The sequence below is a fragment of the Grus americana genome, chromosome Z, assembly GCF_028858705.1.
Source record: "Grus americana isolate bGruAme1 chromosome Z, bGruAme1.mat, whole genome shotgun sequence".
In the NCBI taxonomy this organism is placed as follows: domain Eukaryota; kingdom Metazoa; phylum Chordata; class Aves; order Gruiformes; family Gruidae; genus Grus; species Grus americana.
The window spans coordinates 33,540,432-33,554,806 of NC_072891.1; the positions used below are offsets into that span (position 1 = coordinate 33,540,432).

At 35.3% G+C, this 14,375-nt stretch overlaps 1 protein-coding gene across 28 annotated transcripts in view; it reads right to left on the minus strand.

Annotated features, from left to right (window-relative positions):
* Window positions 1-14,375, minus strand: part of PTPRD (protein tyrosine phosphatase receptor type D) — a 1,257,748-nt gene that overhangs the window by 460,056 nt on the left and 783,317 nt on the right. The gene's annotated exons all lie outside the window — the stretch shown is intronic.

Below are 14,375 nucleotides of genomic sequence, written 5' to 3' on the forward strand. Positions count from 1 at the left end.
TTTCAATATATGCAACAGTAAATCCATATAATACAAATGACAAAAAAAAAATTATCCTTCAAGTTAAGACTTATAAAAACATAAACTCAATCTTTTTCAGTGTGTAGAAATGGATATTCAGTATCATTGTTGGAAGAGAAATACTTTTTATACACTTGATGCTTAGAACACATCATGTACTACACTTGTTCTTTGCATACAATCAATAAATATTTTCAATTTCAAATTGAGAAAATGCAATTATAAACGTAGATGTAGAATAGAGAACTTGATCCCACACTCAGCTAAGGTAGAGAAAAATCTTACAGAGACTCCCTCTAATGAGCTCTGGAGGCAGCTCTGAAGAAGGGTGGGTTACTCTTAAAAGGTGCTGCACCTTTCTGTTAAGTAGATATATTTGTTTCCAAAGGATCTTACAATGACAGAGGATTTATCAGGTTCAAGACATAGAGGCAGAATGTCTTCAGTTTAAATTTGTCTTCTGAACTGTAGTTGAAAGTTTTAAAATGAGTACCCTTTTGTTTATTTAATTGAAAGACAATTACAGAACTATTTTTCCATAATTTTTCATAGAGAAAGAGAGAAGGGACTTTTGGGTGGTTTTGTAAATAGCACAGACAAGGACTTATGCTGGTTAGAAATCTTTCCTTGATTATATTTTTCACAGCTGAAGATTTACTTAGCCTCAATTTTCTACTACAGTTTTTAGTGTTTTCCTAGTCAAACTTAAAAAAAGGGTAGGGAACAGAGCTGTTACTTTAATGTTCTACTGTAGCTGGACGTAGTTATGGGTCAATCACCTTTGGTTGAACATCTCCTCTACTTCATACATTTGCAAAGAAACAAGCAGACAGTTACAGTTTTCCTTAGTAAACACCAATATATTTTAAATTCTAAAAATTAAAGTCATGTTATGGAAACCTGGTCAGTGAATCTTAAAAGCCTGGGCAGAGAAGTGGAACTTCTCTTGCTTTTATTCTTGCAGAAGGCCTCAGATACTTGTAGGTTTATATCCAACAGAGGGCAATCAGGTCCTCCTGCCTTCCTTGACTGTTTTCACTCTCCCATTGTACAGGAGTGGAGGATGGACTGCCTTAGATACACCTCATCCTGCTGGACCTCGGACTGGAAACTCGCCCATAGCTGGGAAAGAGAGGATATATCCTATGTGCACCATGCTGCCTTCTCCCATATTCTGCCCACGTTTCTGGCCAAAGAAGAAGAATGAACAGAAGAGACATGGCTAAAGCCAATTTTCATTCAGTTTATGGAACCGCAGCAGCAAACACAGAAATGGAACAAGGTACTCAAGAGGAGCAAATCCAAGCATCTGCTCTCTGTGCAGCAGTTGCCCCAGGGCCCGAGAGGGGACACTGCAACCATAAACATATCTTTTGTTTGTTTGTTTGTTTCTGTTTAGTTCATAGTTTCATTCTTGATGGAAGCTTCTGTGCCAGGCCAAGCTCAACAAAATAGCTTCACTGCTCGTTCATTTTAATCTGGCCCTGGATCTAGTTCTGGTTCATAGATCCTGAAGAGAATCTGATTTTATGTCTTCACAGTAGACTTTTACTGTATTATTGAAGACATCTAGGGGAACAATATTCTAAACTGGTTTTAACAATTTATTATGATTTATTTTGCCAGTTCTCTTATACTTGTTTTTTTGATGAAACGGCATTAAGAGGTGCATGAAATCCTTAAAGAGAGAGCATGTAAAAGTTGCTCTTCATATAAATATTGCATTGATACTTGCCAGAGAAAAAAACTTTTTTAAGGAATGGTGAATTCATACAAAAGAGAACAGTCAAAAAGTTAACACCACATCTCAGTAATTTTTTTTACATATTATCTGTTCAGGAAGCATATTAACATGGCTCTTGACTTTATTGCAGTTTCAGCCCTCTCGCCACATGCTTCCAGATGTTTTAGCAAAATGTGTAATAAATAGTAGGTCCCATTTAAAGACTAAAAAGGTGCTTTTTCCTACTCTAGCTGTTCCTTCCATCAGTAAGTTAAATAAAAGAGAGAAAAAAGTCGACCCCTAAAATAACTCCCACCCCCTAGCCTAAAGGGAAGATTTTGAAAATACTTAGATGAATGAGTAATTTGTCACATGTGAATAGTCAAAGTGAAGCTCTACTGACAGGGTAAGAGATATAAATTATACATTGTTTAGCTCGTTCAGTAAGCATGCAATACAAGTGACCAGCTGAGTGTTAAATATATTGAGCAAAGGAATGCCACTGAGCTCTAAGGCAATTTAGGATATGTATTTCCAAAAACATAAAAATAAATAATACAAGCATATTTAAAAAATAGTTCAGTGTAAAGGCATATTTTTAGAAAAGTAAATTAAATATGTTGCCATTGCATAAATAAAATATCTAATGGGCAAACAGTGGGTACAGCCTTTATTGTACTCGGGAGCCAAAATGTAATTACGATAAAAGAAGAATTCTCTCTCTTCTCCCAGAGAATTTTTTTTTCTGGTTGTCAGAATAGTTTCAAAGCACCAGCTCAACTCTTCTTGGAGACCTCCACTGCTGAAGAAGTTCACTCAGAATTTGCCCTTTGGATGTTTACTTCATATGAAGTTCTTCCAGTAAAAATGATGTAATGTGTTCTCTTTTTCATTCATCAGTCTTTGCTCTCTCTCTTCATCTCATATTTCAACAGTTCTCTCCCTCTGTCTAGTCATGGCAACTACCATTTTAAAAATATTAATTGGCTTTGGAACAGCTCAGTCTTTCTGTTCTTTTTCTTTTCTCCCACTCTCAGTAAAGTACTCTTTCCTTTCAGTTTCTTTCTTTTTTAAAAAAGAAAAAAAAAACAGATTCTGTCTTCAGCATCAAGGTATCTGTCCTCTTTACTAGGGCCTGTAACCCACTTTTCTCTTTCAGGCTTTCAATAAAAGCTGATACTCCAAAATTTTCTGATAATCTTTATTATTTTTATTATATTTATTATTGGAAAAGCCTAAAGATGCAGTTTCTCTTCAAGCAATAATTTACTCAAAAGCACTGAACCAAATTCTGCTGTTGTAGTCTAGTACTAATTACAACTAGTACCAGCTACAACTCCACTAATTTCAATGATATTGCACTTGACATGTTGGCCCACTTATTGTCAGTAAAATAGTTCCTCTGAGTTAAAAGTAAGGACTGTAGGATCATATGTATTTCATAAAAACATATTAATTATGGAGTCAAGCAACTGTCTTTTTTATATTTCTGCGTAACAAAGTTTACTTAATGCAAATTCACCATTACACTGAGGGACAGTATGAGATAAATGCACCACACATTTAGAACACAGCCTTTCTCGACAGTTATGTTCAGAAATGTTATAAAACATTCATGAACACTGAAGTCTATATACATCAGCAAGCCTGCTAAAATTGAAAAGAGCTCCTTACTCATGCAAAAATAAGCAGATGCTTAAATGTTTGCAGGAACAAGTTTTAATTTCTGTCCATGGGTATTGGACAGGTCCTCTGCACAGGGATGAACTTCAGTTAATAAAATGATTAACGACAGCAACACACACTGCGGCAAACCATATCCACTCCAGGAAAATTAGTTGAACTCATGTTAGCGGCAGTCTGATTAGTGACATGCAAAAAATTAAATCTTTTGGGGTGTATTGCATTATAGAACAATGTCTGTAAGCATTTTACAGCAACCAGTTGTTTTTATGACCTGTGTAGAATGTGGCAAGACTTTCCTCTTAATAAAAGGTTACTATTTTGGTTCATTTCCCCTAAAAATGTATTGCCCATGTTTCCCATTTAAAATATGTTTCCAGTCATCCTAAAGTTTTGTATACTTCTGCACCTTCTTATTGTGATATTTTGGCTAACTAATTTACAGTGTGATGATCCTCCTCAAATTTGGCTATAATCAAGAGAAATAGCAGAAATATTTTTGAATACTCCTAATTTGGGAAATTATTCGTAACTGCAGATACATACATAAATAAACCTCTGTTACCTGATTTAATATTCTATCTTGACATCACCATATTAATCATATCAGCATTTTAATCTTTAATTTTCCTTTTCAAACTCAGTAACTGCTTTTTAAAATCTGAGTTACAATACTCAGCATTTTTCTGTTGTGGTAGAGATGTCACAGGATTGGTTCCAAAATTTACTGAATGCAATGGATAAATTTCCCTAGGCCTCAACAGAGAGTTTGTATCAGACCTTTAATTAACACCAGAAATTAATTTTAAAACACTTTTCTATTTCACAGCCATGCCAGAAATCTCTGTCCAAATAGTAGTTTTCCAATACTTCCATTATTAAAGCCTAAACCCATTGTACCTGTTTTTCCCAAAGTGATAAACTAATTACTCGTTCAATATAATTTCTCTCTAATATTTTCTTCAAAGATAAATTTATCAGAACAAATTTTTAATGTGGCATCTCACTTATTTCTCTAAGTGGTGCCAGAACACCTCTGCCATTTTGCAGCACTTGCAGATTTACCTATTTCTTTTGATAAAATACCATTTAATTGTGTCTTAACCTGCCTTTATATCCAGAGAATGGATTACATGATATTCTTTCCTTTATTCTCATTAAAATTTGATATGCAAAATTTGTACTTTTGGTATTCTGAAATGGAAGTGCTTACAGGGAGAATAGAGGAAATAGCAGGTTATATGGTGATAAGATATCATTAAACTCTGACTTCTACTTCTTCATGAGCAATTCCTGAGGTCGGATTTCACAATGTACTGACTGGTTCTCCTGATTATCTAAAAGTTGTGTGTATCTGAGAATATATTCATATTTCTGTATAATTGTATGGGTTGATATGCAAGGTCGTTTCATCTGAAAAAGTGACTTCGTGTGATAGCACGAACATAGGACATAACCAGATATATTAACACTGTTTACATATACAAGACTGTCATACAAGAAATTGCTTTCTTGTCTGACACACTAACAGAATTGCTGTATCTCAAAAAGAATAGCACACAAAGACAACATGAGTCACTGAAGGATAATAATATTGATAATAAATAATTTATTTCACCACATTTTGTCATATATTTTCTTATTCAAACAAATGTGCTACTTTTAATTAAGAAAGAATTTGTGGGGTTTTTTAAGTGCTGTAGCTTATTGTTGCTATGAGGCTATTTTATGATCAGGAGGACCTTGTTTTTAATAAGCTGAAATTGAGTCTAGTTAAGTGGAAATGACTGTGGGAAATGGAGACATTTCAAAGCGCGCCCATGATAACAATAAGCAATGCCCTCTGTGTCTGGTTGATGATGCAGAAAGGATATGTAGAAATGACTGCATATGCAGAAAAGGATTGCATACCTTTTCAATGTGTATAGTGTATAAAAGAAGATCATTTGTAGATAGAATTTGGAAACAGATTAGTGCTGCATGGTGAGGTAAGAGGAGTAATATTACTTAGTGTGTGGGCAAGTCCAAAATCACAGAATTAAAGACTGGATTACAAAACACGCTGAAAAGTTACTGTGCTTGTAGGTAAGATTACTTTTCTTCTTTCAAGTCACTTAGCAGTGACACAGTATTTTGGTTTCTTACAAGCACTCATACACTGAGTGTGTAAAATTATTTTGTTGTTTAAAAAAAAACATATTAACACTATCAAGGCTGTGCAAGCAAAATTCATCACTGAAAATTGAAAAAAGGACAGAGTTCATATGCAATGCAGACCATTAACTGTATCCCTTTATACATATATACATACGCAACCACACACCTGCACACACACACATATGGTTTCTTATTGCAATGGAATAAAGAAACAGATAACAACCAGGAGACAAACGGAATAACAAGCTCTGGGATCATTCACATTGCTTTTAATTTCCCTCTTTCCTTTTCTTGTTTGAATTCTGTGGTATACACTAATACGTTTTAACATGATGTCAATTACTCTCTCTTAAGAATGTAATGTGGAATCATATTTCTTTAAATATTCAAATAGAGAATCCAGAAGGCTCTTTAAACAGAAAAAGAGAAATGTGATGATAGTTTCAATATAGTGAGATAGTGGTAGAAATTGAAAATTATTTAATATGCTAACGCACTGAAGAACCACTGCTAGATGAATATTCACCACAAGATAAGTATCTGCCGCACTTCAAAAAAATTGCTGAAAACTAGCTATAATCAAAGGGGGTGTTTGTCATAAGAGACTTACTGCATGATTTTAGCTGATACTTCTGTACCAATGGATAAGTAGATGGGATACATATGAATGGCAATAAAATAGCAGTGCAGACTTACTACTTCCTTCAGGGAGAAGGTATTTTCTCCTCAAAGATTACAGTAGAAGAATATGTAGGTCTTTGTTATCAAACGATATGAAAGCTTGCTCAGGCAGGATGCAAGAAGCTTGATTGCTGAAATCAATGATTTTTGTACATGTATAACACTCAGAAAAATTTGTGAAATAGCGGCTCTATGCAAGTATGTATAAGGAAGTAGAAGAATAACACTAAAGTACAGCTCTACCATCTTACTTTTCATAACTCTCAAGCCATAGATCTAGAGCACTACTGTACAATATTGAATTCTACCATTTATCTTAAACTAGGAAACAGTGTGAAACACTGAATTTCATTAAACCTAACAAGGGAATCCTCATAGTTGTTCCCAAGAGGTAATTTTGAACAGGAAAACAAAACTGAGTTTATATTCAGATTTTCTAGGGAATTAAATGAGACTGTTGCTAAGGCAAAATAATACCTGAAAATTCCTGACATACATTGTCCAAAGGTTTCTATAGTCTGATCTCCTATTTTGGCTCAGTGTTACTAGTGGCCTGAATACACACACACTGTTGCTAAGGGCTGATGCTGTTGCCAGGTGAAAATGGCCCATATTACCCTGCCACGAATATCTGAATATGTTGATAGAAGTGTGCTGTTAAGAGATAGGAGAAACATGTCTTGGAAAATTGGATGATCTATTATTTCAGATCCACCATATAGCAGGGAAGTGATTTTACTTACTATTTGCGTATATGAACTCTAACCCATAAAAGTAGCAACAAAGTACCTGACTCAGTAACTATGGTACTATTAAATGAACATTGTGTTCTATAGAATATAAATCTTAATCAGATATTCAATAGTACCTATCAAACTGTTACTCAGGGAATATAACTGAAGTCAGCTGATAGCCCTGTGTGTAGTTCAGACTAGCAAAGATAGATGGCCATTGCTCTTTTACCTTTAAAATGGATTCTTTCAGGCTGTTCTTTAAGGTTATGAAATTTGAGTACCATTAACTCAAAAGCAACTAAGAATATGCTTCAAGTAAAATAATGAAATACATATTTCAAATGCAGATGAAGAGGTTCTTTAATTGCTGTGTGTCATATATGTAACATTCTTTCTTAGGTGCTTGTTAAATTGCATTCTAATGCCTTTCAGGCAATTTACATAGTATTGCCAATACTACTTTGTAGTACAATCTTGGTTGCAAAATCTTGTCATTCTGAGTCATTTCAGGGAGCAGCTCCTTGCTTATAAATCAGATAGAGAAAGGAGACCAGTAGAAGCCATTAGACAAAAATATCCACACAAGAGTGTTTGAAAAACAGTTGCAGTATCCTGACTTGATAAAGACTATTACAATAGCCAGCATATAATTCTTGCTTTCATTTGTCAGTATTGAGTACAAAGCATTGACCTACACTATGCTACAGCAAAATCGATTATATTGACATGAAATTATAAATTTGAAGAAAATTAGTTTACACAAGGGAATGGAATGGCCAAGTTACAGTGCTCAGCTGCAAAGGTTTTCCCCTCCTTAGGACCCTTTCTTGAAGCTATTCTACCATCTCTTATGCCTTCCAAGGCGGCTTTGTTCTTGCTTTGTTCTTGCCCGGCTTTAAGAGAGACTTGTAAAGAGTCACTTAAGAGTATGCCCTCTAGGAAACATCTGTCTGTTGTTCTACCCAGACTCAGAAGAAACTGTTGAAGTCACAAAAGCTAAGGAAGCACATGACTCTTCTTGTGTTGTGGAAGCTTATGTCTGTATGCTTAGCTTTGATTGACACATTATTTCTTCTGTGTACCCCAATCTATTTTCTGCCTCAGTAAGCTTACAAAACTCTGCATAAATTTTCCTTCTCAGCTTGTTCTGTAATCCTATGAACACACAGTCTTCCTGTTCATTCCTTCAGCCAGTAAGTGCAGCTGTTGGGTCCTGGAAACAATTTCATTTATGTGAAGAAAAAAGGGGGGGGGGGGGGGAGAAAAAAGTAGTTGATCAGAAAGCTGTGAAAACAATGAAAACCTTGTAACTGTGCTGAAATATTTGAGTCAGAGTGTTTGACTCAAATAAAAGAAATTATTATGGTTTCCATCAATCAACTTACAAACCAACTTAGACTAGATAAGTTTTCCATGGAAAGATAAAACTGAGTGTTTTTGGTCTATAAACTAATCAATTTTTGACTGTTCTGTTATGCATGAAACAGAGGTCATGCTGAGAGATGAAAAAACCTGAAATGAACATAAATTAATTATCTTAATATATTCTGCCATATTGCATCCGTCAAAAACGTCCTCATTTTTAACGGGAAACATGTGACACCCCATGCATGCCCTCTTCATATTTTTACAAGTTATGAAAACGTGTTTGCATTTTCAAAACTCAGAATGGAAGTATTTAAAATATTTTAGCAGAAACCCATTAATATGTGCATATATGATTAACAGTGAGTAACTATTTGTATGAATTACAGAAGGCAGTGCCTCCACAGAGTGGCAGAGAAGCTGTTTTTTAGAGATGCACTGAGAGGGTGGTTCACCTTCACATGGATCTGCGGTCCCTGCTGCAGAACTTGAAGTTATATGAACACCTATGATACGGAAGGGAATGACACTACTGGGTAGCAGTGGATGAAAGTCCTGTCTTGCTCATGAGGCATATATTCCTTATCGCTTCCTGGCAGTAAGAGACACAGCAATTCTCACTTACATACACAGTAGCAATGGTATCTCCTGTCAAAATTCTTGATTAAGGTTTTGTATAGGTTAAGGAAGTATCAAAAATGGTAGCTCTCTTAGAGAGTCTACCATGTACCTGTTTGGGCAAGAAACAATATTGCTGACAGTCCTCCGTTGTACAAAAGGTGTCATCTTTCGCATTCAACACTGCTTGGTATTCCCAAGTAACAACTCCAAAGTGGGTAAGAGTGGTCTATACCTCACCTCACCATGTGCTGTCCAGCCCCTGCTATCTGGTGACTGGAGTGAAGAAAACATGTTCGCCTTTTATAATCATAGGATGTGAAAACCCCAGCGTTCATCCCTGTCAGTGTTTCCACTTGACCTGTCGCTATTTATCAAGATGAGAGACACGTAGCAGATTTACTAGGGCTTAAAGAGTAGCCTTATTCTTGAGAAGACAGATCCACTTTTTCCTCACTAGTTTTCTTGGAAACAGCTGATGTCTGAGCAAAGAATCCAGAAGGACTTTTGAATTGCTAGGAAGATATGTGTACTTCTTTTGAAGACTTCTATAGTCGCACATGTCCAAACAGAAAAGTCACTTTTACAGTGCCACGTGCCAACAGTTCCACAGTTGGTTACTGGACCGCTCCAGGTAACATCTTGAAATTCTTGTAACCTCTGGAGTCTGGAGACATGTGATTGTTATTTTATTTTCCAATCCACAGTGTTCAATGGTAACCGCCTACCTATTTCTCTTGCTTTCAGAAATTATGTTCCCCAAGGGAAAAACAGTTGGGAAGAATAACATAGCCCTTTTGTGCTGGCTTGTAGAGATTAATGGACTACTAATAGGTAAGGGAGAAATGCTGGTTTAAATTCAAAATTGCTATAGCTTACCATCAGAAAATAAGAAAACTCAAATATAGCATTCCTGTTGTATTCCTCTGTCTTTAATGTGTGTGCCATGATACATTATGCCTTTGTGATATGTAAAAGAACAGGAGGGCTAATTCAAATGAAATGTACTGCAGTGACTAATTTGTGTGGTTGTTTATTGCACTAACAGTAACATTGTAATATAACAGCTCTGAATAACAATATTACAATGAATTCAGAAGTCTGTTGAAGAAAAGTACCAGAGATCCAAACCAATAGAGTACAATGATAAAACACCTGGAATAATCTTATATTATGAATAATTTTAGTATTTGTGTGGAAAAAATAAAGTATTTACTATTGTGGATATATATTATTATTCATAAGCAATTTTTAGTATAATTTGAGAATTTGCTGATTAGAGGCAGAAACTATTCAGTGAAAATCTTGGCAAGAAGGAGAGCCACTAATTAACCAAACACCTTTTACATCTGTTTTGTTTGCTTACTAGCAAGGCTTGGGTGATGTGATACAAAAAGATAGTAAAGCCTAAACATTCATTGAACCTTTGGCCTCTGAGAAAGGCTAAGAGGCTTCATCCAGGTAGTCAAAATCAATATGTACTGCCACAAGTACTGAGCTAATTAGGAAACCTCAGGCTTCGTTATAAGAATTAAACCAGATCTTCTAGACAGACCAGTCTGGTTTTCCATGGTTTCTGGAACTGTGAACCTTATTTGCATCGTCCATGCATGTGGAAATATGGAAACTTCCTTTTATTGCTGCTCTGCACAGTTGTTTTTCAAGTTTCTTGCTTTATTCTTGAGTGTCCTTGAAAGTAGTCATCAAAGCAAACCTTAAAGAGGTCTACTCATAAACTTGATAGGTCAGTACTGCACCAAATAACATACTGAAGTGTTAGCATATTTTGAGATGACTGGATCATACATATCACCCTATTAAGAAGGAAAAACATCATGTGTCATGTCTTTATCAGGCAAATCCTAAGCTCTTCACCTTTTATTCCTCACAACTACCTGATAAAGAACCACGTAGGGCTTTCGTGTTCACAATGAAGATTCAGAGAAATTGATCCATTCTTTCAAATCTTCTGTCCAAAGTAAGGAAACAGGTTGGAATCATGATGTTTATGTGACAGATCTTAAGGGAAAGAAGATTCATCATCACAGAAAATAGTCTTCCAGCTCTGTCATTCATCTTCAAAATACAAAATATGAATCTCCTCTCTCCCTTTATCTATCCTTTCCGCTTTCAAGATAATGGTGGAGGAGTTCTGATATGCTCTAGAAAGATAGCAAGGAGATATCATGGAGAGAAGGCTGGAGATACTCTTTTGTATTCTTTTCTGAAAATACTATGATAGTACACATATAGGTCTCTTCATTCTTACAGCACAGAGTAAATCATTCAGTTCTGACAAGACTTCTACATAGTTTTCAAACATATGCATAGCAACTGCATTTCAATATACCTAAAAAAAAATGTATATATCATAAAAAAAAAATCATCAGATGTATGGAATGATGTATTTTCCTTAACTGACAGAGAGAGAGTTCAGAGAGATCTTATCATAACCAAAATAAAAGAACCCAAAAGCAACTTCCCCAGTTCCAAGGGAAAAAAAAGCAAGCAAGCAAGAAATTCCAAACAACATAAAATGAAGAATCTTCTGGTTTTAAGAAATAAATAACAACCATAATAAAATAATAAAATATACAGATTTATAATATACAAACAGAAGAGTTAGTTACATAAAATTACAGCATTTGGCAGATCCTGGGGATTTTGGAGTATTGGATATAATTTTTTATCTCAAAAGCCATGACTGAAAATTGGTTGGCTTTCCAAGCAAATCTTTGTACAGGCAGGATCTATGTATATAAAAAAACCCAAAATTGTATTTTACTTTAAATTACTGAACAGATCCTTAATGAAAACAGAAAAAAACATGTTTTTTTACAGCAGGATATTCATAAAACTGACACAGTCACAGTGATGACATAACCAGAAACTATTGTTTTCTAATAATTTCCATAATAGTAGCCAAAACAACTAGCCCAATGAAAAGTCACAAGAGAGTAATTCAAAAGAGCAGATTTTCCCCCTTTTGGCTTTCTAACCTAGTGCCATCTAGAACTGCAGGGGCCCTGTGCTCTAATTTATGTAAATGTTTCCTCCTTGTATGGAGAAAAATTCTTTTACATTGAATTGCCAGACTACCATCCTCTTTTTCCTCTTCTTTCCTCTCCTACCATAGCATTTTACACTCAATTTATCAGGCAATTAAAACTCAAATCAACAGTCACATAGCAATTATATAATAAGGGGAATATATTGCAAACAAAAGCTTGATTAACTCCTCAACATGGCAGTAAAAACTGTAGCTGGGGTCTGTGTGTCATCCTGATAACAAACCAAATCATTTTTTTCTTGAATTGTTCTCTCTGGGGAAGAGAGGAAAGGATGGGATGTACTGGGAATAACGATAAAATATGGGACAGGTGACAGGTAGCCAATTTCAAACACTGATCAGAGTGACTAAAAGCAACTGCTGCCTCACATCTATTTCATTTTTTTTTTCACCATAAAATGACTTAACGATCTTGCTATAGCTTCTTCTGCAGAGTTTCTTATATTATAGTTTCACAACTGACATTTTTGTTCATAGTTTCAAGAGAAGACACAAACATAACATCAAGGAAGGTTTCACTGTTAGAGAGGATTGCTGTCCAAACTCATTGCTTGGACAAAACATTTCTGCTCTACTTCTGGATATAGTGAAAATTTGATATTCAGGTTGGTAGTCTGGCTTTTCTTGTGATGGCCTCATCACTTTGAAAATCAACACCAATGGCATAAGACACACCTCACCAAACAGATTTTGGGACCCCATGGATTTCTCATATAATTTTTATTCCACAATTCCTTTTAAGATGCTTTCCTGGCTAAATGATGTGGATTTTGTCTAGCGTAGAGCAACTGTCCAGAGAAAAATCATAGAATCATAGAATCATAGAATGGTTTGGGTTGGAAGGGACCTTAAAGATGATCTAGTTCCAACCCCCCTGCTGCGGGCAGGGACACCCTCCACTAGACCACGTTGCCCAAAGCCTCATGTGAGAACAGCAAATTATTCTAATATCAGACTTGTTATACCTCAGTTGCTGTTTTCATGGCTTGAATGGTACTATAGGCCTATTGAGGCTGAAATAGTAATGAAATGTCTTATGTGCAAGTTCAAATCTATGCAATTTATATTTCTAAAATTTTTATTCTACAAGACTGTTCTAAGACCAGCTGTCAAGACAACTGTTGAACACAAGAAAGCACAGGAATAAGAGGAATGAAAGGCACAGGTATGCCAGGCTGCTTAAATTCCAGACTGAATGCTCTCTGCTCTCTGCTCTAAACAAATAATCAAGGCCTTCATAGGCAAGAATTTTCTGAAAGACATAAGGCCTTATCCAAACCTACAATTGGAAATGACGACCCTTGCATGACTTCTTCAGGGTTTTACACAAATCTTCAGAGATGATGGAATTCCAGAAAATAAATTTTGAATGAAGGAAGAGAACAGAGATTACATGTACATAAGGGTAGGGAATTGGTAACAAGGGAGAAAGAATAGAAGTGAGAATGAAACTGAAGGTGTGTGAAAAGAAGTACGAAAAGGGGAAGAAGGAAAAGATATTTAGAGAGAGGAACTGAATAAACAACGGAGAGACTAGGAAAGACAAAGGAAAAAGAGAAAAGTGAGAGAAAGAACAAAAGTATCTAGAAGAATGGAGGGAACTGAAGAAAGCAAAAAGTGATCAAACTTTCTTTAAAGTGTGAAGCTCCTTTACAAATACAGTGGAAAATCATGGAACAGGGGAAAAGATCAAGAGAAAGATAAGAATGAGAAAGAACACTTTCAAGTGAAAGAAAAGAAACAGAGAAAACTAAAATTCAGCTGAAGATGAAATTGAATGACAAAATATTACAATACATCTGTGCATTTTTTGATTCTGGAAATGGAGATAATTGTTTCCAATGAAACAAAATGCAAATCCAAATGCAATCAAATCACTAATACTTCTTAAAGCTAACAGAGTTATTTATCAACCTGTGTCTCATGCAGCACAATGCACCTATGAAATAAGAACTTGTGCTCAGTGCTGCATCTCAGGAGTCAAAAAGTTGCCTGGATTGCAAACACAAAATATTTCCTGTCCTTACTACTAGTCTCTACTACTAGCCTCTAACAGAGATTGCCCCTCATATCAAATACTGTTTGTTTTCCAAAGCCTTTTTTTAATCCTTCAAAAATTCCATGGAATTACTATTTTACAAAGTTCTTCGGTTTCTGGAATGGAAAAGTCAAAAATAACATATTCTTGTGGAAATAAAATTCAACTTCTGGAACTGGATTCCAGACAATATTAGAAAATGGCATGAATGATTCAATCTATCGAGTATAAATTTCATGTATTTTTCATTAATTCTTTACAATGGTAATTGGTTATTTGTAATGC